Source organism: Eulemur rufifrons, chromosome 7 (assembly GCF_041146395.1).
Source record: "Eulemur rufifrons isolate Redbay chromosome 7, OSU_ERuf_1, whole genome shotgun sequence".
NCBI classification, from domain to species: Eukaryota; Metazoa; Chordata; class Mammalia; order Primates; family Lemuridae; genus Eulemur; species Eulemur rufifrons.
Window position 1 is genome coordinate 189,245,935 of NC_090989.1, and position 25,315 is coordinate 189,271,249.

The 25,315-nt window shown below is 39.9% G+C and overlaps 1 pseudogene; it reads right to left on the reverse strand.

Moving 5' to 3' along the window:
• Positions 1–446: 446 nt before the first annotated feature.
• Positions 447–25,303, reverse strand: LOC138385867 (uncharacterized; annotated as a pseudogene).
• Between the last annotated feature and the right edge of the window lie 12 nt (positions 25,304–25,315).

Below are 25,315 nucleotides of genomic sequence, written 5' to 3' on the forward strand. Positions count from 1 at the left end.
TGCCCCAAGTCAGGAAGTCATCTAGATCCGGGTTCCTCAACCTTTTTCTTTTGAATTATCAGGCTCCCTCAACCTGGAGCCTTTTTAGACATTATTTTCTTAATTGAGCACCCATAAAGTTTTAATACGGTAGAGGTACTGGTTATCTATTTATGCACTGATATATATTCATGCTTTATGCAGAGAGAGTAAGAGGATTTTTGCCCTCCCCTGCCCAAGAACCCAAATTTTCTCCCTTGGGAGCAACATGGCCTCTGTTGGGAATGCAGGGTCTCGCTCTAGGACGAGTCTATCTCGGTCTATTTAGGGCCTTTCTTCCCTGTAATGACAGGTGGAATTATCAGGCCTGTGGGGGGAGGCACTAAGCCTCCAGAGGAAGAGCGTACAGAACACAGCATGGCAACACCACTTCCTCTTCTGTCAGGGCTCTTGCACCTCCTGAGCCTTCAGGGATCACTTGGCCCCATGTTTTCACATGGTTCTTTAGGCCACAGTCACAGGTGATAAAGGAACATTCACAACTGGCACCCCAACTGCTCGTAGGAAGGAAAGGGTGATTGTGTGGAGAAAGTGCTTTGGGTAGAAGGTGAGCCCCTGTGGTGTGGTGAGAGCTTAACTGTTCTGAAAGAAAGGGTCGCATGGGAAAGAAAGGCCGGGGCACAGCCAGCAGCACTGGAGGCCCATGGGACATCAAGACGCCCCCAACCTGCAAATCTTCAAGGAATTCTGCAAACACACCCGAAGTCTTCCGCATGAGTGTATGTCTCGTGGGAAGAAGCGAAGAGGCTTAGGTTTGCATCAAAGAGGGGGCAAAGGAAGGTGAACACACAGAGGAGCAGCAGGTGGGCCCAAGCAGGTGCGCCTAGAACAGAAGAACTCGGCGGCAACACAACCAGGAGAGTGAGACAATCCCACCCAAGCCTCAAGGTCCAGGGAGGGCCAGGCAGATGGCCGGGGTTTGCTTTCTATCCCAGGTCCTACAGGAATTATTCTGAATATGTTTTCTGACCACAGTGGAATTAAGGTAGTTACCAATAACAAGATTTTTTAACCAGAAATATTTGGAAATTGAACAACATGCTTTTAAACACCCACTGGTCAAGGAATAAGTAAAAAATGGACATTAGAAATTACCTTGAGCTGAATGATAATGAAAATATTACATGGTTGTGGGTCATGGCTAAAACTGTGCTTAGAAGGAAATGTGTAACTTTAAATGCATTTATTTAAGCACCACATGTACTCACCAGCAAATTGGTTTCCCTGATCATCACCTCAGTGCACATTTGGGAATAACACCAATTGGGTATCGGACAGAGGTGGGGTGGGGGAGAGGGGATGGGTGTATACCTACATGATGAGTGCGAATCTCACTGTCTGGGGAATGGACACACTTGAAGCTCAGACTCGGGGGGATGGGAGGGGGCATGGGCAATATATATAACCTGAACTTTTGTACCCCCATAATAAGCTGAAATTAAAAAATAATAATAATAAAGTATGAAAGGACTATGAAAAATAAATGCATTTATTTAAATGGAAGAAAGTTTGAAAAGCAATGTTATGAATCTATCACAAGAAGGTAGAAAACGAGGAGCAAATTAAATCCAAATGATGTAGAAGAAAGGAAATGATAAAGAGTAGAAATAAATTAAATAAAATGAAGGCTTAAATAAAGTCTTATATAGAAAGCATCTTCATGGAATAAGCCAGCGACAAATGGCAGACTTCCCTCTCGCTTGTGTTGGGATGTTGCTGGCGTTTCCCCATTCAATCTAGTGCTGGCTTTGGAGTGAGACAAATATATTTTATCACATTGAGGAAGAATTGGTTGATTCCTATTTTATTAAAAAGCATTGAATTGTGTCAAATGCCTTTCCAATAATCATAGAGGTAATCATGTAATTTTTCTCTTTAAACTATTAATATAATTTATATTAATCAACTTCCTAATATTAAATCATCCTTGAATTCCTGAAATAAACTCCACTTGGCCTTGTGGTATTATTCATGCTATTTTTAACCAGAAATGTTTGGAAATTAAGCGACATGGTTTTAAAACACTCCATTGGTCAAGGGATAAGTCAAACATGGATGTGATGACGCAATCTGGTTTCTAAGACTTTATTTAAAATTTTCTATTGATATCTGTAAGCGACTGTGGTCTGCGGTTTTCTTTTTGTCTCTCTGTCAGTTTTTATTACAGTTATTCTATGTAAAAAAAAAAATGGATAAATTTTCCTTTTCCTTTGCTCTAGATTAGTTTAAACATAATTAGAATTATCAGTTGTTTATTATCTAATATTTTGTTTTGCAGAATTACAGATTTACAGAAGATTATTTAAAAAGTACAAAAATTGTAATAGACTTAGCTTCCCTGGATGTGTATGTATGTATACATATATATTTTTTTCAATTTTCTCAAGTGTTTGAAAGTTGTAGATATATTAATATTTATATTAATATTTCTTTAATCCTAAATACTTTAGTGTATATTTTCTAAAAACAAGGGCACACCCTTACATAACCACAATCCAATTATCAAAATCAGGAAATTAACATTGATAGTACTGCTATCTAATCCACAAATCTTATTGAAATTGTATTAGTTTTGCCAGTAATATCTTCTCATAGAAAATATCTTTCGATTTTTTTTTTCTGGTTTAGGGTCTAATCTAGCATCACACATGTCACACTGTCACAGCCCTCCATTCTCTTGCAAGCTGGGGCAATTCCTCAGTCTTTGTCTTTCATAACCTTGATGTGTTTAAGGAGTGCAGGCTGTGTATTTTGTGTAACATCCTCAATTGTAGTTTTCCTGAATTCAGGTTACACATTTTCTTGTCAGAAATACCAGGGAGGTGACGTTATGTCCCTCCCACTGCGTTATGTCAGGAGCACGTCCACGTTTGTCCCGTTACAGGTGATGTTAGCCTTGATCATTTGATTAAGGTGGTGTTTGCCAGGTTCTCCACTATAAGGAATGTCTGTCTTTTAATAATTTGATAAAATTCCCTTAGAAACCTTATGGCAGTTTCCTTATGGGTGGGATGGTAGCTCTTTCAAACCTCCCATAACTCTCCAAATTTTCTCATGCTGGCCCTTGTAGTCCCCCCTGCCCCTGTCCCTAACCCCCAACAACTGCTGATCTGTTCTCCGTCCCTATAGTTTCGCCTGCTTCAGCTTGTCAGATAAATGGAAACATACAGCATGTAATCTCTTGAGACTGTCTTCTTTCACTCAGCCAAATGCCTTTGAGATCCATCTATGTTGTCGGATGTATCAGTAGTCTGTTTCCTTTAATGCCGAATAATATTCTGTAGGTCTGATAAAATAAAACCATCTGATCTGGGACTTTTTTGTTGGAAGATTTTTGATTGCAGCTTTAATTTTGTTGCTCAGAATTGGTCTGTTCAGGAGTTCTATTTCTTCCTGATTGAGCCTTGGGAGGTTGAATGTTTCCAAGAATTTGTCCATTTCCTCAACATTTTCATGTTTATATATGTAGAGATTTTTACAGTATTCAGAGATGATATTTTGTATTTCTGTGGTATCAGTGGTAATATCTCCTTTTTCATTTCTGATTGAGCTTATTTGAGTCTTTTCTATTTCTAGTTAAACTAGCAAGAGGTCTATCAATTTTGTTTATCTTTTCAAAGATCTAAGTTTTTGTTTCATTAATCTTCTGTAAAATTATTATTGATTTCATTTAGTTCTGCCTTAGTTACTTAGTTTGGTTCTGACCTTAGACCTCAGTCTGATCTTATCTGTTGCTGAGTTTGATTTGTTTATATTTTCTTAAGAACTTCTACATTAGTGCTCATGAGAGATATTTGTCTGTAGTTTTCTTTTCCCATATTGTCTTTGTCTGATTTTGGAATCAGGATAATGTAAACCTCACAAAGTGAATTGGGAAGCATCCCCTCCTCTTCTCTTTTCTGGAAGAGGTTGTATAGAATTGGTGTTATTTCTTCTTTAAACGTTTGTGTAGGACTGATCAATGAGATCACCTGGACCTGAAAATTTCTTTCTTGGAAGGATTTTATCTACAAATTCAATTTTAAAAATAGACTTAGGGAAATTCAGGTTATCTACATTTTTCTTCAGTGACTTTTGGTAGTTTATAACTTTCAAGAAATTGGCTTATTTTACTAAATTGCCAAATTTATGTGCATAGAGTTGTTTATAGTATTCTCTTATTAACTTTTACAATCTCTGAAGTTTTTAGTAATACCCCCCTCTTTTATGATATTATTTTTGCTTCTTTTGTTTTCTTTTGATTTTTTTTTATTCCTACTATAACTTAAGATGGTTGCTTAATTTGTGTTTATCTCTTCTTATTTATTGTCTTTTAAGCCATGGATTTTCTTCTAACAATATTTGTAGGTTCTGATACACAGAGTTTTCTTTCTTATTATTTTCCTTACATGATCTAATTTTGCTTGAAATTTTTTCTTTTTCTTAAGAGAGTTTGGTGGTTTTTTTGTTTGTTTGTTTGTTTGTTTTTTGGTTTGGTTGTTTTTGCTCTGAAGATATGAGTTTTTCTTCTGATTTTGTTTTTAATTCTTATCTTTACTGCATTAAAATTAAGGAATGTTGCCTGTACTATTCTACTTTTGGAAGTTTATTGGGATTTTCTTTGTGGGCTAATATGCAGTCAAATTTTGCACCTCCTCCATAGGCACATGTAAAGAAACTCTATTCACTGTTTTCAAGGTACAAAGTTTTCTATATGCTAATTATATCTGCATTCCCAATTAATTATAATACTTAGGTCTACTTGGTCTGTCATTAACTAAGAAAGTTGAATTAAAGTTCCTTAATATTACTGTACTTCTGTTATGTATCTGGTTTTTTCTCCCGGTAATTCTTGTAGTTTTCACTTCAGTCAATGCTGATACTTTTATTTAGCTTACCATTGGAAGTTGCACTTTTTGTCCATTGTTTGTTTCTCAGTTTATTGAATTCCTCAATTTTATGTGTCTTATAAACATCACAAATTTTCATTTGTGACCCAACCTGAATTTATTCTTCTATTAATAATTGAGTGTATTAGTTTCCTATTGCTGCTGTAACAAATTATCACAAATTTAATGGCTTAAAACAACATAAATTCAATATCCTATATTTCTGGAGGTCAAAAATCCAAAATTCATGTTACTGAGCTAAAATCAACATGCTAACCTGTCTGTGTTTCTTCTGGAGGTTCTAGGGGAGAATCTGATTCCTTGCCTTTTCCAGCTTCCAGAGGCTATCCATGTTTCTTTTCTTGTGGTCCTTTTCTCCATCTTCAAAGCTAGCAATGGTGGGATTAGTCCCCCTCAGATTGCATCACTGTAAACTCCTCTTCTAGAGTCAAATCTCCCTCTGCCTCTTTAAAAAATTCTTGTGATTGCACAGATAATCCAGGACAACCTTCTATTTTAAGATTAGCTGATTAGCAACTTCAATTTCATCTGCAACACTTCCAAAACATAACAAATTCACAGTTTCCAGGGATTGAGTCATATACATCTTTGGGATAGGGTGGAAGGAGATGCATTATTCTTCTTACCACAGTGAGTTTAGCCCTTTACCTTTCATAACATGACCAATATGTTGGGCCGAGTTCTGACATATTATTGGGTTTTCTTTGCTTTGTGATCTATTTTCTTTGCTTCCTGCAGATAGTTCTTTTGATATTTAGAAAGGTTCACATTTTATTCTACTGATTAACTGGCAAATTGTAATTTTACATAATACCCCTAGTCCTCTATTTCTTTTATTTATCTCTTAGTTCTTTATCATCGAATTTTAGTCAATATTATCTCTTTTACTGTTTATATTTGTACTTTAATATACCATGATAGGTTGGTTTATTGTCTTAAATTCCTCACTCCAGGGCATTATATTATTCCCACCCCACTGATCATGAGTTTAGACATGTGACTTGCTTTGGATTTTAGCAGACACAATGTGAGCAGAGGCCTGCAGTTGTGGTTCATGGACTGGCTAGGCCTGTTACGCCCCTGTGGTATACCATAAGATCTCCCTATGGGTAGCTGCTGCCCTTTCACCTGGACATTAGTAGAGCATCAGTAGAGATCTGAACTGAACCCATAGGCTGGAGCAAATCTGGGAGGCTCACAGCCTTAAGCAGGGCTACCGGACAGTTCTACTTCAGATCAGCCCAAACCTCAGTCAAACTGAGGACAGAGGAGTGTAAGAATGAATGTTATTGTTGATGCTTCTGCAAACCACTGGCTTGTGAGGTTGGGTGGTTGTTATATAGCAAAAGCTGGCCATCATGGTTTGCATTTTTACTGCTTTGTCAATGTTAAATAGTATCTTTTTACTCGCAGCTGTTATATAAAATAATCAATGTATTTTCTTTTCCTTATATATTTTTTTACCTTGTCCTCCCCCAGTTTTTGTAAGTTCTTTCATTTCTATAATTTTTACAATAAATAACATTTATGTTCTATGCTGCCAATTGAATACCCACATTAACATTAGTCTTATTCTATTTATGCTATCAAATATGTATTAAGTGCTCACTGCCAGTCCTTGTACATAGCTCCTTGAAAAATGTCTTGGTCAGCTAAAGTTTGCTGTTTTTATCTTCCTCAAGGAGGGCTCATAAGAATGCATTCTCTGAGCTCTTGTGTTTTTAGAACTATATTTCTATAGCTTTTCTATTTAAAGAACTTTTGACTGGGTATAAAATTGTTGATTCATGCTCTTTTCTTAAATATTGTTTAAGCGTTGTCCTATTGTAGTCTGGAATTGAATGTTGTTCTGGAGAAATCTGAAGCCAGCTGGGGACACAGGAAATAAAGTTCTGTATTAAGGAGAGTATCAGGAATCTTTATCTTCAGAGGCAACTAACTTTATTAGAATAAACTAGTTCGGGATCAACTTTCTCAAGCACACAATGTGTTCTTTGTAATAGGTAGATTCAAGTGTTATTTATTTTAGAAAAGTTTTCTTGATTGATACCTTTAATATTTGTTCTGTTTCATTTTTTGTTTGTTTTCCCGTTGAAAATGGCCAATTATGCAGATATTTAATCTCCTTTGCCTATCTTCTGAATCTATTGCTATCTAATCCTCAGCTCTCTCTTTACTGACATTTCATTTTGTTCACCTTTCTCATTTCTATTTTCTATGTTTTTATTGTGATTGTTGTAGTGGTTATTTTTTTTTTTTTTTTTTTTTGAGACAGAGTGTCGCTTTGTTGCCCAGGCTAGAGTGAGTGCCGTGGCGTCAGCCTAGCTCACAGCAACCTCAAACGCCTGGGCTTAAGCAATCCTACTGCCTCAGCCTCCCGAGTAGCTGGGACTACAGGCATGCGCCACCATGCCCGGCTAATTTTTTTTTTTTTCTATATATATTTTAGTTGGCCAGATAATTTCTTTCTATTTTTAGTAGAGACGGGATCTCGCTCATTGCTCAGGCTGGTCTCGAACTCCTGACCTTGAGCGATCCACCCGCCTCGGCCTCCCAGAGTGCTAGGATTACAGGCGTGAGCCACCGCGCCCGGCCTGTAGTGCTTATTAACATTTGTGCTCTTGAAATTTTGTCTTCATTTTTATCATAGTTTTATTTTTTCTTCTCCTTGTTTTCTAAGTTTTGTGAGATGAATTTCATCTTCTGCTGCCTTGCAGTCTCATCGCTGAGCTACTGCACAATGGTTATTCTTAGAGGTTATTGCTTCATTGTGATGTGTAATTCATGGTAGAATGTTTGTTCACAATTTTAATCTGTTCCAAGGCCATTTTACTACTGAATGTTTTTTATTCATAAATTTTGCTGCTCCTTTTCTCTTTTCTTACTTTTGTAAAAATACAGCACTAATAATAGTTGGTTCTTATCACTTATTTTTAAATGCATCAGGATTGTCTGGGCCAAGTATTTGACAAGGTTTCTGTAGGTAGAGAGAGGCCAGGGTGAATTATAATCAAGTCAGTTTTCACAACTCAGAGGCTCTCTTCTCTTCACTTGCTACACAGTGAGACAGCTTCTTACAATGTGGATTGTCTAACATGCTCCTAGTTATAACTTGGTGTGGCAGGTTGAATTTTTATTCTCACTTCTTCATCCTGTGCAGTAATTTCATGTTTACACTTTTGCCATGGCCTTACCATTGGACGGATTGCACTTCCTTTTCCCTTGACTTTGGACTTGACCACACAACTTGCTTCCACTAATGAGCTCTTAGTGGCTGTGATCAAAGAAAGGCATGAAATGTGCTTGTGCAGTTGAGTATATTTTCTAGACCCTTGCTTTTCATCATGAGAAGAACATGCCTCAAGTAGCCATTGATTTAAGGAGGTTGAGATGCATGTGGAGCAGACCAGCACCCAGCTCTCACACTGGGGTCAAACCCACCTTAGGCCAACCTAGATACACCAACCTCAGCCACCCTGGAGACACACGAGCAAGAATCAATGTTTCTTGGGTTTGAGGGTGTTTGTTACGTAGCAAAAGAGGACTGGCATTTCCAGCCTCCTCATTTCTCTGAACTTAATCAAGTTTCCCGGGACTTCATCCACCTCTCAACTTACCCTCTTTTTCAATCAAAAGATATAACTCTTCTCCTCCAAAATGGTTCCCTCAGCTTCAGGAAGTTTATCTGTTGGTCCAATGCTTTACTGAGCTCTCTTCTCTGCTGTTGGCTACTTGCTCTCACACAGCTCCTGTGTGCTCTTGGCAGCCCTTACAAAACATTTTTCTGTCTGTCTCCTAGCTTTACTGAAAAAGAAGTGTGAATTTTTGTTTTCTGTTCTCCTTATTGCTTTGGATGGTTTCCAGGAAGAGAAGAAGAGCATATTAAGCAAGTCTACCTTGCTTCTGGAATAAGAAGGTGGCATGGAGTCTTGGAACAAACGTGAGCTTTGGAATCAGACCAGTCTGGATCAAATCCTGGATCTGCCACCAATTTCTGTGTGAATTTGAAAACCTTTAATTGACCTCTCTGAGCTTCAGTTTGCATCCTTGATCTATAAAGAGGATCTAGTAACACTTAGAGCGTTATTGGAAAGAACATCTTCAGAGAATTAAAACTGGACAGTATCTAGTAATGCAAATAGTAGGCACCTCCAAAAATGAGAACATTATTATTATACTTCTTTCATTGTGCTGTTAGTGGTGGCGATTGGTGAAACAAAAGATACTGAAAAGTAGTTTTTAAAATACCTGGCTGAAAAGGCAGTAAAAGTATAGAGACATGTCTGCCATTGTGTGAAATCTGCCCAGGAAGAGTGCGAGCTGCTGATTCTTCCAAACACTCAGAAAATAGCTTGATTCCCAGCACCCTGTCCTCTCTCTCAATACTTGGGTTTTCTTGTTCCATCACTACAGACCACGTGCCTTGGTTCTGGGGATGGGACAGGTGGCTCAAGCCACACCAGTTAGCACAACCTCATTCCCTGACCACTGTCCCTTGGTTCATTGATGGGCATGTGATTCATTCAGGGCCAGTGAGATTGTGAAAGATGTGAGCTGGTGGCTTTAAGAAAGCAAGGTTTCATTCTTCTGGGAGAGCTTCTAAGGGCCACCCTGTCCCTCTCCCTTGACATGATCATCAAATCCCAGAAGATTCTGACAGCCCTACTGCAACTACAACTAAAAACAGAATAGTCTCAGGATGATGCTGGCACAACAGAAAGCAAACACAGAGAGGAAAAGACACCAACCACCACCAGCACACCTTCTTGGATGGACAGCATCTTCCATCCTGTGTCCCTGGGGTTTCTAGAATCAAAAAACTATTACTCAGTGTTCCTTTTATGATTTATATTATGATTATGTTTTTCCATAGATCATGCTATTACAGGTATTCAACAAGCATTTATCAATAATAAAAACTAATATCTAAGTTCTTAATACACGCCAGTCCTTCTGCCAAGCCCTTTGCAATCTTTCATCTAATTCTCGCAATATTCCCATGAGTTAAGTGCCATTGCCTCTTCACACAGACTGTGAAACTAAGACTTCTAAGCTAAGGAACTAAGCCATCTTAGCCACTCACACTAAGCTGTGGATCAATAAAGTGGTGAATCTAAGAGTCAAGCTCAGATCTCCCTAACTCCATAGCTGACTTCTTAAACACTAGGGTGAACTGTGTCTAGACAACAGTTACTGAGCACCATCCATTTGCCAGTTACCAGGGGTTCATAGAGGAATCAGACAGTTTTTACTCATGAGATGAACACAGATTAGTGGGATAAGCAAATGCCAGATGATTGCAGCACAGTAGGGCATGCAAGAACATGACCTGAAGACAAACTGAGACCAACCCAGGGAAAGTCTGTTAATTGTGCAAAGCAGCCAGGACCCCATCCTGAGAGCGATGGGAAGCAGTGGTAGGTTTTCAGCGGGGAATTGCCATGATCAGATGGGGTCTGTAAACTGTGGACATGACTGTAACGTGAACCACAACTGCAAAGAATGAGACTAGAGGCCAGCAGACCCGTGAGGAAGATGTGCGGTACCCCAGGCGAGATGTGGTGCATGCATGGCCCAGGTAGGAACATTCAAATGACTTCCCCTTGGGTAGAAGAAAGAAAAGGAACCTAAAGTGTTTCTTCCACATTCCCCTGCTAGCCGACATCCAGCCCAGTGGGAACTGCAGGTGTTGACAGCACATCCTACATCAGGGAAGGGTCCCATTACCCAGGAACTGCATCCCTCTGACTAAGAACAAGCACCTCTTCCTAGGTGACCTGCTGAACTACCTGGCAAGTGCTCACAATATCTGGAGGGCAGAGAATCGGGCCGGAGTCAGCCAGGAGTGCGCGTGGCCTCCAGAAGGGGAACATGTTTCGTGGTGTTTTCAAGTGCCGTAAGGACTAACTTGATTCTGCGACTCATCAGTTCTCAGCATGGAAATTTGTCCTTAACCATGCTCAAGCACACACACACAAAAAACGTAAACACAAACGCGCAAGAAGAAATACAAAGAACACTCAATTGAGGACTCGGTAGTATGAGGCATTTCTTTATTTCTTTCCATGTCCTATCTTCACCAAACTATAATCACTAAAACTGGGCGAACCCTTACTGTGTCCCGGGCACTGTGCCAAACATTTTATGCACATTAATGTATTAATTTCATTGAACCCTTAAAAGAAAGATCTTGTTATATGGGTATTACTATCCCAATTTTGAAGAAGAGAAAATAAAGACTCAGCAAGGAAGTGCCTGATCTGTGTGACCGAAGCCCCAGGCTTTCCACAAATGAGCAATATTCCCCACGTTTATCCAGCGCTTCAGCTCTATAGTAATAGAATGATCTTGTTTAATCACTACCGCAACTATCTGCAAAACCATTGCCATTTTTCAGGCAAAGGGGCTGAGGCTCAGACAGGGGCAATGACTAACTAGGGTCACACGGCAAGGAGTGGAAGCAAGGTTTGCACGCAGCAGCCCAAGACAATGGTCGTAATCGTGGGGACGCGCTGCCCACTCCGTCCTGGCAGCGTCATGCCTGCCTGGATTGATCGCACTTTCTATTTCTGACTCTGTATGGCTGAGCGATCTTCTCATAATCATATATCAGCCTGAATTACAGCAGGAAAGAATCTAAAGTTGACCAGTGACCCATTACCCCACCTATATACACACAACAAATAATAAAAATAATAGTAACAGTTGTAGTAAGTGTAACCCTTGGCATGCTTTTAAAAAAGCAATCTTATCACTTTGTTCTAAAGTGCCTGTGCACCAAAATTGCAGAGGAGTTCACAGAATTGTCTTAAAACACATTTGGAAGTAAATGTGCTTCTTGTTCTATAAAAAGACTAAGGGTCTTAAAATCCATGTCTTTCACTTGTTAAGAATTAGGCTTACAGCATCAAAAGAAAAGCCCTTGTTGAGCGGCTTTGCATGGCTGGCCAAGACTGAGCTCCCCAGCTATCTCTCCAGTCTCCTGTCAGCTCTGGCCACATGGGACAGGCCACCACGGCCATCTCAGAGCAACCAATGAACCAAAAGGAAAAGCACTGCCACTGTACTGAAGGCCCACCACGTGGCAGGGGCTGTGCCAAGCACTTAGCCTTCGAAAGGATGCACAGCTGAAGGGCTAAACGTACACACTCTGGAACAGCCTGTCTGGGTTTGAAGCCTAGATCTACCCTACTAGCTGGCAGCCTTGGCCAGGTCTCTTAACCTCTCTGTGCCTCAGTTTCTCCTGTGTGCAATGAGGGCTGTAAGAGCACCTACCTCATTGGACATTGTGAGTCGGTGTATGCGGAGTGGGAAAAGCAGGTCTTGGCGCATGGTAAGAGCTCTCTCTCTCTTTAAGAATTAACCATAATTATTGCTTCTGTATTTTTAATCCTCACACCCACTCTGTGAGATAGAGGCTCTCATCTTCTTCTGGGAGATGAGGAAACTGAGGCTCAGAGCAATAAAGTGACCGTGCCTGGGGAAGTGGCTGGAAGAATTGAATCTAGCCCTGGTCTAGCTAAGGGTAGCCTGTGGTCCCTCTTCTGCACCCCCTCACCTCCGGCTGACAGGTACTGTGCCCACATTTGCCTTCAAGTTTCATAGACCAGGTGAATAATGCCCCACAGGGAAAAATTCAGAAGTGCTATCACCATAGCACAGTGTGAACGGGTTGCTGACAGCTAGACACACACAATAGCCTGGTTGTGCCCAATGCTGCTACTAAAACTCAGGCTCAGAAATTCTAATGACACTGTTCCATCCTCCCATCTATCCATCCACCCACCCGTCCATCTATCCACCTATTCACCCACTCACCCACCCATCAGCAAATATGTACATAGATCATAGTCTTTGTCCTTTCTAGCAAAACCTCCAAAATCTTTAAAATAATGCCAAGCTGAATTGCTGATTGAGTTCTGTACTAGGTGCTAGAGGAACATAAAAGTCATCTGACAGGTCTCAACATTTATCATTTACCCTCTGTGCCCACCACCCCCTCCCCCCCGCCCCCCCCCCACAATGGGAAAAGGATTAATCATGAGAAATTTCTCAATTTGCATCCAAGAAAAATGGACTTGTTATTTGTATAGCTGAGACATCCAACTTTTCTAGCTTGAGATATTTTTATATATATATACACATATGTTTTCATATCAAGTGAGACAATTCCAATATCCCATCCTACCTGTTATTGTCTGAATGTTTGTGTTCTCCCAAAATTCGTATGTTGAAACCCAATCACCAATGGGATGGTTTTAGGAAGTGGGGTCTTTGAGAGGTGATTAGACCATGAGAGCTCATGAAATTAGTGCCCTTGTGAAAGAAGCCCCAGAGAACTGCCTTTCCCTTTCTGCCACGAGGGCGCAGCTGTGAGGACACAGCGAGAAAGCGCAGTTTATGAACTAGGAAACAGACTCCCACACTGAATCTGCTTGGTCTTGGACTTCCGAGCCTCCAGAACTGTGACAAATAAATTTATGCTATTCATAGCAATCTAGTCTATGATATTTAATCATAGCACCCAAAACAGACTAACATGCTGCCTATCAGGAGAATGTCTCCTTTCTCTCCTAGAGTGGTCCCAAGTACCTGCAGGGTCAATGCAGTCTAAAGAGACAGGCCTGAGAGTCATCATCATAAGCACAGAGCACATAAAGCCCTGCTTGGCTCAATTGTTGCCCTGGGCAACTTAGGCTACCTAGCTTTTGTGGCTGATGGGGCCACACTACTGCAACTCTGAGAATTCATAACACCATCAAGACTATGTCTGCCTGGGATGTGCGTCCCCATTGCTGAATAGTACACGTACTATTTTCTCCAGGTGTGGAATTAAGAGGGCAAGAGAGTGGGGGATAAACAATCTCCTCTTCCCAAGTGTCTTGCTCAGTTGTGGTTGCTGCACCAAACTTCTACCTTCCATAGTGAAGCTCTCTGGGGACTCAATTCTCTCAACACATACCACACACCCACACTTCCATGCATCATTTATGATCCAGGGAGTCTATGTGATTAAGAATTCAGTTATCACACCATGTGTTATGCCTAGAACTGGTCCTGCCCTAAATTATTGGAAAGCTTTTACAAGGAGGTGGGTGGGTCAGGGCATTGGGCCCAGTGGTGCCTCATAGACCAAGGGGATCATCCACCCTCAGAACTCAGCTTGACCTCCACACACACCCTTTCTGATCTAGAGGAAGTCCTGCCCTCCCCCATCCCAGCCCCCATCCACTCCCTGCCCCAGTGACTGGTAGTTGGAATGCCCAGTCTCTTGCCTTATGTCTTCCTAAAGACTGATAACAGCGCATCTCCCTCAGTCCAAGATACCCAGTTATCATTTCATAATTCTTTCCAAATTTCCTACCACTTTATTTCCTGGGATCCCCCTCTTCTTTCTTCCTGGGAGGAGGGAGAACCGGGGCTGTGGGGACATTTCATAGGCTTGTTCTGGGTATTAAATGAGGAAATGGATGCAAAAGTGCCCAGCACAGTGCCTGACACATAAAAGCGGCAGTAAACTTCAGCTCTCTCCCCCTACTTCAAACTACTTAATTTTCTTTGAAACTAATACTTCTTTACTAATTGCCATTGACTTCAAATGTCACATTCTTTAGCCCATACCTCATTACTAATCCATTCTTGCCTAGTTCCTCCTACATTCCTTTTGTTCATGTTAAAGATGACTTTTCTTTTCACCTGTATAAGTCTTGCTTCCTCCTACACTGATTAATTCAGCTAGATTGAAAAAGAGGACTAGCTCTTCTTCCATAAAACTCCAATTAATCAATCATTTTAGAACCTGAGCAATTTGGTGTGATGGTATTTGGTAGAAAGAGGAGGAACACTGCTGTCAGTCCTGGGACATGACACTTAAAAGCAGAAAGACCTCAGACAAGTAATTTTACTTTTGGAAGTCTCAGTTTGTTTATCTGTAGTACCCTAACCCATGTGGTTGGTAAAAGGTTTGCAAATAACCTACGAAAATTCTGCTGGGCAAAGCCTGACTTACAGGTGCAAGGCAACGTGAAATTACTGCGCCAAGACAGACAGACCTGGCTCTGAATCTGTTTATGCCACTTAGCCTGTTTTTACTTTCAGAATACTCCATCAAACAAGAATAGAATGCACACTCTTCTCAAACTCACAGAAAACATTCACCAAGATAGACCACATTCAGGGCCATAGGACACATTTTAACAAATTTAAACAGATATAAACAAACATAAAAATTATGTTCTCAGACCACAATAGAATTAAACTAGAAATCAATAATAAAAAGCCCCCAAACATTTATAAATTAAACAGCACATTTCTGAGTATCATGAGTCAAAGAAGAAATCTCAAGCAAAGTTCAAACTTATTTCAAACCAAATGAAAATATGATTATCAAAATAGGTAGGATACAGCAAAAATAATACTTCAAGGTAAATTTGTAACATTAAGTGCATATAAGAAAAAGAAAGATCTAAAATCAATAACCTAGGCTTCCACCTTAAGAAACTAGAAAAGCAAGAGTAAATTAAGTCTAAAGAAAACAATACTAAAAAAATTAGAGCAGAAGTAAATAAAATTGAAAACAGAAAAACAATAAAGAAAATCAACAAATTAACTTTTTTAAACATTAAGCTGGTTCTTAGAAAGGATCAATAAACTTGATAAACATTGACAAATTAAGAAAAAAGAGAGAAAACACAATTTATAATATCAGACCTGAAAAAAAAAAAACAAAGATCTTTACAACAGAGTCCATGGACATCAAAAGGATAATAAAGGAATACTATGAACTGCTCTATGCCCAAAAAGTTTGATAACCTAGATGAAATGAAAGACAGTTTCTTGAAAGACACAAACTATCAAACTCACACAAAGAGAAAAAAATAACCTGAATATTCCTATATTTACCAAAAAGTCAAATCAATAATTAATAATCTTCCAAAAAGAAAGCACCAGGCCCAGGGAATTTCACAGGTGATTTCTACCAAACATTTAGGGATTTAAGGAAGAAATAATATCAATTCCATATAGTCTCTTCCAGGAAATGGAAGCAGAGGGAAAAATCTCTAACCTATTCTATGAGGCCAGCATTACCCCAATACCAAAACCAGATAAAGACATTAGAAGACATTATAAGAAAGGAAAACTGTAGGCCAATATCTCTCATGAACATAGGCACAAAAATACTCAACAATATGCTAGCTAGCAAATTAAATCCAACAATACATAGAAAGAATTTTACAGGATGACTATGTGGTATTTATTCCAGATATGCAAGGCTATTTACACATTCAAAAACATCATATTTAATGGTGGGAAACTAGATGCTTTCCCCCTAAGATAAGGAACAAGGAAAATATTTCCTCTTTCACCACTCCTATTTGACATCATGCTAGAAATTCTAGATAATGCAATAAGAAAAGTAAATACAAAGTATACAGATTGGAAAGAAAGAAATAAAACTGACATTTTACATAGATGATATGATTGTCTATTTAAGAAACCTCACAGAATCCACATACACACAAAAAAAACTTCTGGAACTAAAGTCAGTATAGCAAGATTACAAGATACAGGGGCAATATACAAAAGTCAGTTACTTTCCTATATGCCAGCAATGAATAACTAGAATTTAATTTTTTAAATTTTATTTACAATAACACAAAAAATGAAATAGTTATAAATCTAATAAAATGTGTACTGAGTACATATGTAGAAAACTACAAAGCAGTGATGAAAGAAAACAAAGACATAAATAAATAGTGAGATATTCCATGTTGAAGGATTTAAAGATTCAATATTGTTGAGATGCCAGTTCTTCCCTACTTGCTCTATAGATTCAATGTAATCAAAATCAAAATCCCAGAAAGCCATTTTTTAGATATCAACAAACTAATTCCAAAGTTTTTATGGAAATACAGGGAACTAGAATAGCCAAAATAATTTTTAAAAAGAATAAAGCTAAAGGACTCACACTACCCAATTTCAAGACTTAACTATAGAATACAATAAACAAAAGAATGTGATATTGGTAAAAAGAACAGACATAAATCAATGGAACAGAATAAAGACCACAGAAATAGACCCATGTAAATGTAGTCAACTGATCTTTGACAAAGAAGTAAAAACAATTTGTTTCATTTGTCTTTTCAACAAATGATGCTGGAATAATTAGATGTCTAGATGTAAACAAATAAACCTAGATACAGACCTTACATCTTACACAAAAATTAACTCAAGTGGATCATAGAGCAATGTGAAATGTAAAACTATAAAATATCTATGAGAAAACATAGGAGAAAATATATATGCCATTGGTTTTGGTGGTGCATTTTTAGATAGAACATCAAAAGTTCAATCCATGAAGAAAAAAACATGGATAAGTTGGGCTTTATTAAAATTAGAAACTTCTGCTCTGTGAAAGCACTGTTAAGAGAATTAAAAGACAAGGCACAGACTAGGAGAAAATGTTTGCAAAACATATATTTAATAAATAAATTGTATCCAAAATATACAAACAGCACCTGAAACTCAACAACAAGAAATTTTTTGCCCAATATTTAAATGAGCAAAGATCTGAACAGACACTTCACCAAGGAAGATATACAGATGACCAATAAGTATAAGAAGGATTTCAACATCATTTGTCATTAGGGAACTGCAAGTGAAAACAACGAGACACTACTACACAAATGCCAATATAGATTTCTGGGGAGGATGTGAAGAAACAAGAACTCTTATTTATTGCTGGTGGGAATGGAAAATGGTACAAGCACTTCGGAAGCCAATTTGGTGGATTTTTACAAAACTAAACAGTACTACCATATGATCTAGAAATGGCACTCCTACATATTTACCCAACTGGTTTAAAAAGTTATATCTACACAAACTTTGTGTGCAAATATTTATAGCAGCTTTTTAAATAATCAACAAAAACTGTAAGGAACCAAGATGCACTTCCATAGGTGAATGAATAAACAAACTGTGATACAACCATATAATGTAATACCACTGAGCAATGAAAAGAAATGAGAAAGCCACACAGAGACATGGATGAATCTTAAATGCGTATTACTAAGTGAAAGAAGCCAGTCTAAAAACATACTGTATGAATCCATTTATATGACATTGCGGAAAAAAATAAACAGATTAGTGGTTGCCAGGGGCTTGGCAGTGGGGAGATTGAATAGACAAAGCACAGGAGGTTTTTTAGGGCAGTGAAACTATTCTACATGACACTGTAATGCTGGATACATGACATTATGTATTTCTCAAATCCCACTGAACTTCACAGCACAAGGAGTCTACTTTAATGTGTGGATTTTAAAAAAAAATCATTTGGAAGGACAGAGGATCCCAGGATGGAACACAGACTATGACAAAAAAGGTCTAACTATATCATAAATATATGCAATAACTTCATCAAAGGCAGTGGTGAAAAAAGAGTGACCTAAGCAACTTTGGAAATGATGGAGTCTATAAGAGTAACGGGAAAAAAATTGCACCTAAATACTTGATACAGTTGATTCCCACTGGGGTATGAGTTAACAATTCTGAAACCACCATACATGTATACTGGGATGAAACAATAAAATTTCAGTAAATGGATGATTGACAGTAGGAGCCAGGCCCCTCATGGTTAAAACAGGAGTTGCAGATAAGCAAGGAGATGAGATACTAGAAAGGCCCACGTGGTGATGGATTCAAGCTGGAGGCATCAAGATTCAAATGATTACACATAAAAATAGTTACAGACATTTGTATCTACGTGGGTTAGTATATTTCCGTGCTCTGTCAGCTAAAAGGACCTAGAAGCAATGACACTTTGGTAGCAATGAGCACACCCAAACACCCAGATCTTGGTTTCTGAGTCTATTCTTCAACAAAAGGAACCAGAGTTCCCTGGAGAAATGGCTAATTCTAGGGCTGGGGCAGGAAACCTACAAGATGAGCCTGGAGCAACTTACAGTGACAGAAAGTAGGGGGAAAAAGAAACCCACAATGAAATGTGTATTCAAAGGGACACAGGAGCCAACTAACAGAGCTCCCAATAGGCAACAAAATAATGCAGTACTAGATTATATATAACTCAAAGTAAGACAGGTATTCATGATCCATCCAGATACAAATAAATAATTGAATAAACAAACAAACAAACATGGGAGAATAAACACATCTCCCATGCACAATAATTTCAAATAACTCATGTAAATGATCACTCCTTAAGCTGCACATAATGACATGGAAATTAGGTGTGGAAATTAGTCTGGGGGTAACTTTACAGTAGAGAACTCTGACACACTGCCTCAGCCAGATGATCAAGGTAATCAGTCATGTTGACAGCATATGCCCTTGATACAATGTGATAAAAATGACACTTTACCTCTGTGCTCTTCACGTCAAAACTCTACAACATCAGTCTAACTATGAGAAAAATATCAGACAATCACAATAGAGGGACAGTCTACAAAACAGCTGACCAGTGCACCTCGAAACTGTCAGGTCTTCAAAAATAAGTAAAGTCTGAGAAATTGTCACAGCCCAGAGGAGCCTGAGAATACATGGTGACTAAACGTAACAGGGTATGCTGGATGGCATCCTGGAATGGAAAAGGGACTTCAGGGGAAAACTGAAGAAATCGAACAAAGTATGGATTTTAGTTAATAATAATCTGTCAAGATTAGTTCACTAACTGAGACCAGACTAATGTAAGATGTTAATAATAGAGGAAACTGGGTGTGGTATATATGGGAACTTGGTACCATCTTTGCAATTTTTCTGTCTATATAAAACTATTCTAAAATAAAATTTGCTTTTAACGATGTGAGATGGTAGCCCTTATTTCTCCACAAACCACAAGCTCTCTCCTCCTCCATACCCACCTCCTTCTTCTGTTGAATTTGGAATCTCTGTTAAATGTGCATCAGTAGTTTAATGACTGTCAGGGAGAAGAACAAGAATAATCAAGCTGTTGGCTGAGTCTTTACTGCCTGTCACTGTAAAGTTAGAGGGAGTCTGAGCAGAGGGCCCGTGACTGCAAACGTGGCCTCTCCAAAGTCACCAGCCATTCACGAACTGATGCTGTAAAGAGTCCCCAAAGATCCCTCCTATGGGAACTTGTGTTTGAAATCACTTTACAGCCTTGATTTAACAACCTCTTTCTACAACTGACTGCCAACTAACAGAGCTCCCAACAGGCAAAGGTGAAACAATTTGAGCAACAAAATAATGTAGCATTGGATTATAACTCGCAGGAAAACAAGTGTCCGTGATCCACACAGATATAAATAAATAATGAATAAACAAACCAGCAAACATGGGAGAGCAGACACATCTCCCACGCAGAGTAAGCTAAGTATTCACTATCCGCCATTAGCATCTGGCCCGGAGACCCTTCTGCATTAGGCTTATTCTTCTGGTCTCTCACTGGTTACAGAATCTTATGCTTCAAACTTAAATTTCTTCCTCCTCTTAGAACAAAACATCAGATAATGAAAGCTGTCTTTTCCTTCAACACTGCCCTAAATGATTTTATCCTCAAACCTTGGATTTACCACTTGAAGCCTTCATTGCTATCCTCTGGAACCTTCTAAAATGAGCCTATGAGAGCATTTAACATAAAAATATTACTGAAACCTTTACTATCTATGTCAGTGACGAGAAAAATAGAATTTGAAAACCTCCCGAAAGGTTAAACCTAGGGATAAACGCGGGAGTGTTTTTCAATTTGGAAATAATCAGAAGTGGCTTCTATCACAGTGCACGCTGCGTTCTAGAAGAGGCCTCGCCTGTGAGCAGTGACTCAACAGCTAGAGAACAGGAGAGAATCCAACAGGGAAAACGGTGCTGGGCACTCTTGCCGTGCCTAAGAGCACTTGGCACCTTTGTCCTCAAAACTTAGAGAAAATTCTTGCTGTGGTTTGTTCAGAGCCAACGTGCTAGAAGTCTCCTGGGCTCTGAGCTTTTCAAAAGTACCCAAAAATGTTTAAGACTTGATAGGGGAAAAATGTATCGACTCCAGAGAATAACAAAGTAACTGCAAAATTGAAATTAAGAACAATTTCACAAACAACATGTCAAAATCCTTCTGTTTTGGCAGGGAGGTGGGAGCATTCTCACACGTTTGACCTGATGGGCTTTGGGGCACCAAAAGCAGGAACAGGCGAGGTCTGTAACAGCCTCAAACCAGGGCAGGCTGAGAGGGTCGCTCTGTGTTGGCTTCAGTGATTTCAGACTGGCTCTCGCTGGTGACCCCCAAGCTGTGGTCCCCAAGGACCACCTGTGAGTGCTTTTATCATTTCCCAAAAGCTGAAGAGAAAATGCTTTAACCTATAAAAAGGCCACCCTGTGTATTATTTTCTAAATGAGATGCATTTGATCAAAAAAGTATTCCAAATATGGACTCTATGGAAGCTCAGTAAACAAAGACCCTTTGTGTGAAGAAACCACGACCCCCATGTAGTGGTGAAGGTCATGCCTCGGGCTTTCAGGGGAGGGGCTTTGGAGCTAGGCAGGCCCTGTGCTCTGCCCCGTGTCCCCGCTCTGCTCTGCTGACCAGCTGAGCATCTGCAAGCCAGTCCCCAAGCTCGCCCAGCCTCAGCCAAACCAGGCACTGATGATCGAGCCAGAGATGTTCCCAGATGAGCTCAGGAAAACATAAGGCTCTAAACTACCGTACAGTCTTTCAAGGTCATGCCTACATCCGCCACCCTCACCCCCCACCAGCAAAGCAACCACAGCTAGAGCTTTTCCAGCCTAACACCCAGTTTAGCATGCTTCTTTTAAAATCTGGTTTTAATTACACATGTAAAATACATAAACACAAGCTTCTTGTAAAAACCAAGAAATATACAAAGTAAAATACGAAAGCCTTCCCCATTCCCCTGGTTCTCCCCAAAGCTCATTCTCTTCCCCAAAGAGACACAGAGGTGCACAGTCATTGTGTGCAGCCCACACTTAAGGAATGCAATTGACCTACCTTGATTATTTGGAATTCTTCTGCATGGGAGGTTTGTCTATTCCCCCACATTTATTTATTTGTTTGTTTGTTCATTTGCTTACTTGTTTCAATTCAAGTGGGTGGGCATTTTCCTACATCTTTTTCTATGTATTTACATTAAAAAATACATACTTCTTATACATTTTTAAATAAAAGGAATCATATTGTCCATATTGTGTGTCAACCTTGTTTTTTCCCTTCATAATATATAATGAAAATCCTTCCATAACAGTGCTTATGGATCTACTTTTCTTTATAACAACCACATACTACGGACATCTTCTTTTTAACCACCATGTACTACAGACATCTCACATTTTAGTTATTCATGAAACCTCCCTTTGAAAAATTAAATATCCACAAGGTGGAAACTGTGGTAGGAGCCCGAACTCTGCAAAGGTATAGGTGTAGCTAGAAAAATAACCAGCCATTGTTCCCTAGCTTGCTTTCCTATAATTGCTTACTACTCAGGAGTCACAGAACTGATGAGCGTAAGAGTCTTAGCTTTCTTAATTGCTCCCATAGGTAACATCACCCTCGTGAGACCTAAGGCTCGTCTTTGAGATATTGTCCAGACCCTGTATTCCAGTGGGACAACTGACCCAACCAGACCAGTGGCCCATACTATGGAACTGACTCAACTAGTCTTGTTCCCCCCTCCCAGGAACTGACTCAGCACAAGAAGACAAGTTCTACACCCCTATGACTTCAACCCCACCCCAACCTATCAGCAGTACTGATTCCCTAGCTCTCTGGTCCCCAAACCATCCTTAAAAACTCTAGTCTCCAAATTCTTGGAGAGGCAGATTTGAAAAAATTCTATCTTCTCACTTGGCACCGTGTGACATTAAACTCTTTCTCTGCTGCAACCCCTGTTGTCTCAGTGTATTGGCTGAGAAGACATCTGTGCAGCAGGCAATCCAACCTATTACTGGACATTTAAGTTGTCTCCTATTGGCTGTAGCCTGCATCCTTTACACATGCATCTCTGAGCACATAAGTGAGGATGTGTGTAAAGCAGATTTGTGTAAGTGGAATTGCTGGGTTAAATTGTGTCCATGCTTTAAAGTTTGGTTGTTCCTGCCAAATTCCCCTTTTCCATTTAGCCATATCAATTTGCACCACTGTAAACAGGGCAGGAAAGCATCTGTTTCTTGTCCCCAAACCAGAGGTTCTGCTATTGGATGGAGCTTCATCCAAGTGTGACATTCTAAATTTTACAGCCCCATGAGCAAGCAAATAAGCTTTTATTTCAATATCGGTGCCAATGAATGCTTTCTAAAAATGGCATTACTGTTTGATCTTGTCTTGAAAGTATTATGACCAGGCTTTTTAAACATGCTAGAGCCATCACTTTATTGTCCCTGGAGTGGATCCTCTTTAATCCTCCCCTATGCCAGTCAGGAGCATGCTGTTTTACAATGGCCCCACCACCAACCTGGCAAAAACCCACAGCTGTTTTGGCAGAATTGTGTATAGCACCCCTCTCTCCCCCCGTTTAACAGCAAACAGCAGTGTGCATTACAGAAGCATCTTACAAATGGGGCTGACCATTATCTTAATTACAGTCAACATGTTTATAATGCTAAATACATCTGTCCTAAAAACTCAGTCTCGAAACAGCAGGCATGTGGCTAGATAATCTGGGAACACATTTGTGACATTTGGTTGACATTTCCTCTCTCTCCTGGGTAAAAGAGTTGATTGCTATCCAGGCACATCCACGTGAGAGAGAGCCCTCGTTTGCCATCTGAATACTATCTCAATTACTTTCCTGTGATTGTGTCAGTGATGGAGAAACCTAACTTAGCAGAGTAGATCAGCCCTTATAATCTCAACAGAGAGTCAACCACATGGTGAAAATTAAGGCATGTGCACAAGCACCTACCTAAACCTTTTGTAAAGTTATGAATTCACTCATTCATGTAATGAACTGAAATATTACCTTGGGTGCCTACTGTATGCCGGGCTATGCTGGGCACTGGAAATACAGTGTTGAAAAGGACCCCCTGTGCCCTCCAAGGGCTCCCTCACTCACTGGAGAACAGGGACCCAGACAGCACGAGACAGGATGGATGCCCCACAGGGGGCTGCCAGACCGTGAAGGGAAGGGCCAGGGATGGGTTCCACCTGAGGCTCACACCTGAGTTGAGCCTCAGATGAGGATGACAAGGAGGAAGAGTGTCCCAACTGGAAGAAAAACAAAGAGGTGCCACCAGAGTAGAGTGTACTTGAGAGCAGTAGACAGGGGAGCACAGCTGGAGAGGGTGTGAGGAAGGAAGGGGTACGCTCACTCCAGTGGGTATCATGTGACCGTCTGGTTAATTATCCAGGTGTACTGAAAAGAGGTTCCTGCAGAGGAGGAGACCACCCCAAAGCAACTGACGTGACAGCCTGTGGGCCCCATTTGGACCGAATCTTCTAAGAAGTTTAAATTCATCTGGATACCACGTCCTATATCCAGAAAATTGATCTCTGCACTCCTGTCTCTTTCCGCCTGTCAGAGCCTGGTCCACCCTTCAAGCCCACCTCCAATGCCACCTCCTTCCCACCCTGTGCCCAGGTACCATGCCCCACCACAGCACTCTCTCCCCAGTCTACCTTGTCCTCCTGTCACCCCATCCCCCTCCCAAAGCTGAGCAGCAGGCAGGTATACGCAAATGCTTGCTGAAATAAACTGTGTGTCCAGATCAAAGTGATCTACAAACATAAGCATATTTAAGCCTTTGAATGAGCAATCTCCCTGTTCCCTTATCTTTGAACTCCACAAAGTCATGTTTTTGAAATGCAAATGTTTTAAAACTCTTCTTAGCTTGAACTTTACTCTGCCCAAAGACACATGCTTCCTGTTGCCATTGCTCACTTAGCCCTTTCAAAGACTTTCAACCATAATCTTGCTAAAGTTCAAAGCTGGGTCATGGGATGGGTGCACAGGAGTTTATTGTATCATTCTCTCTACTTTGGGTCTATGCTTGAAAATGTCAAAAAGTATTTTCTTTCATGCATCAATATTTGAAGTATTTGGAACCCCCTTAAGCAGTCCTTGTTTGGTGAGGGCTATTTCCTAGTAAACAACAGATTTATGATGAAAAGAATATGTTCTGGCTAGGAGGCTGAGGCGGGAGGATCACTTGAAAAAGAATAGGTTCTGAAGTCATAGAGTCCTAGATTCAAACCTGCCCCCATCATTTACCAGCTGTGTGACCTTGGACCCATTACGTGCCCTCTCTATTAATTATTTTGATCTGTAAGATGGGGATAAGGATAACTGTGCCTACCTCGTAGGATGGCTCCGAGAACGGAATGAGATAGTGAATGGATGCCACTTGGCACAAGGCCAGCACGTGGTTTCTGAGGCTCGATAAAATGGAATTATTGGCATTACCTGGAGAAA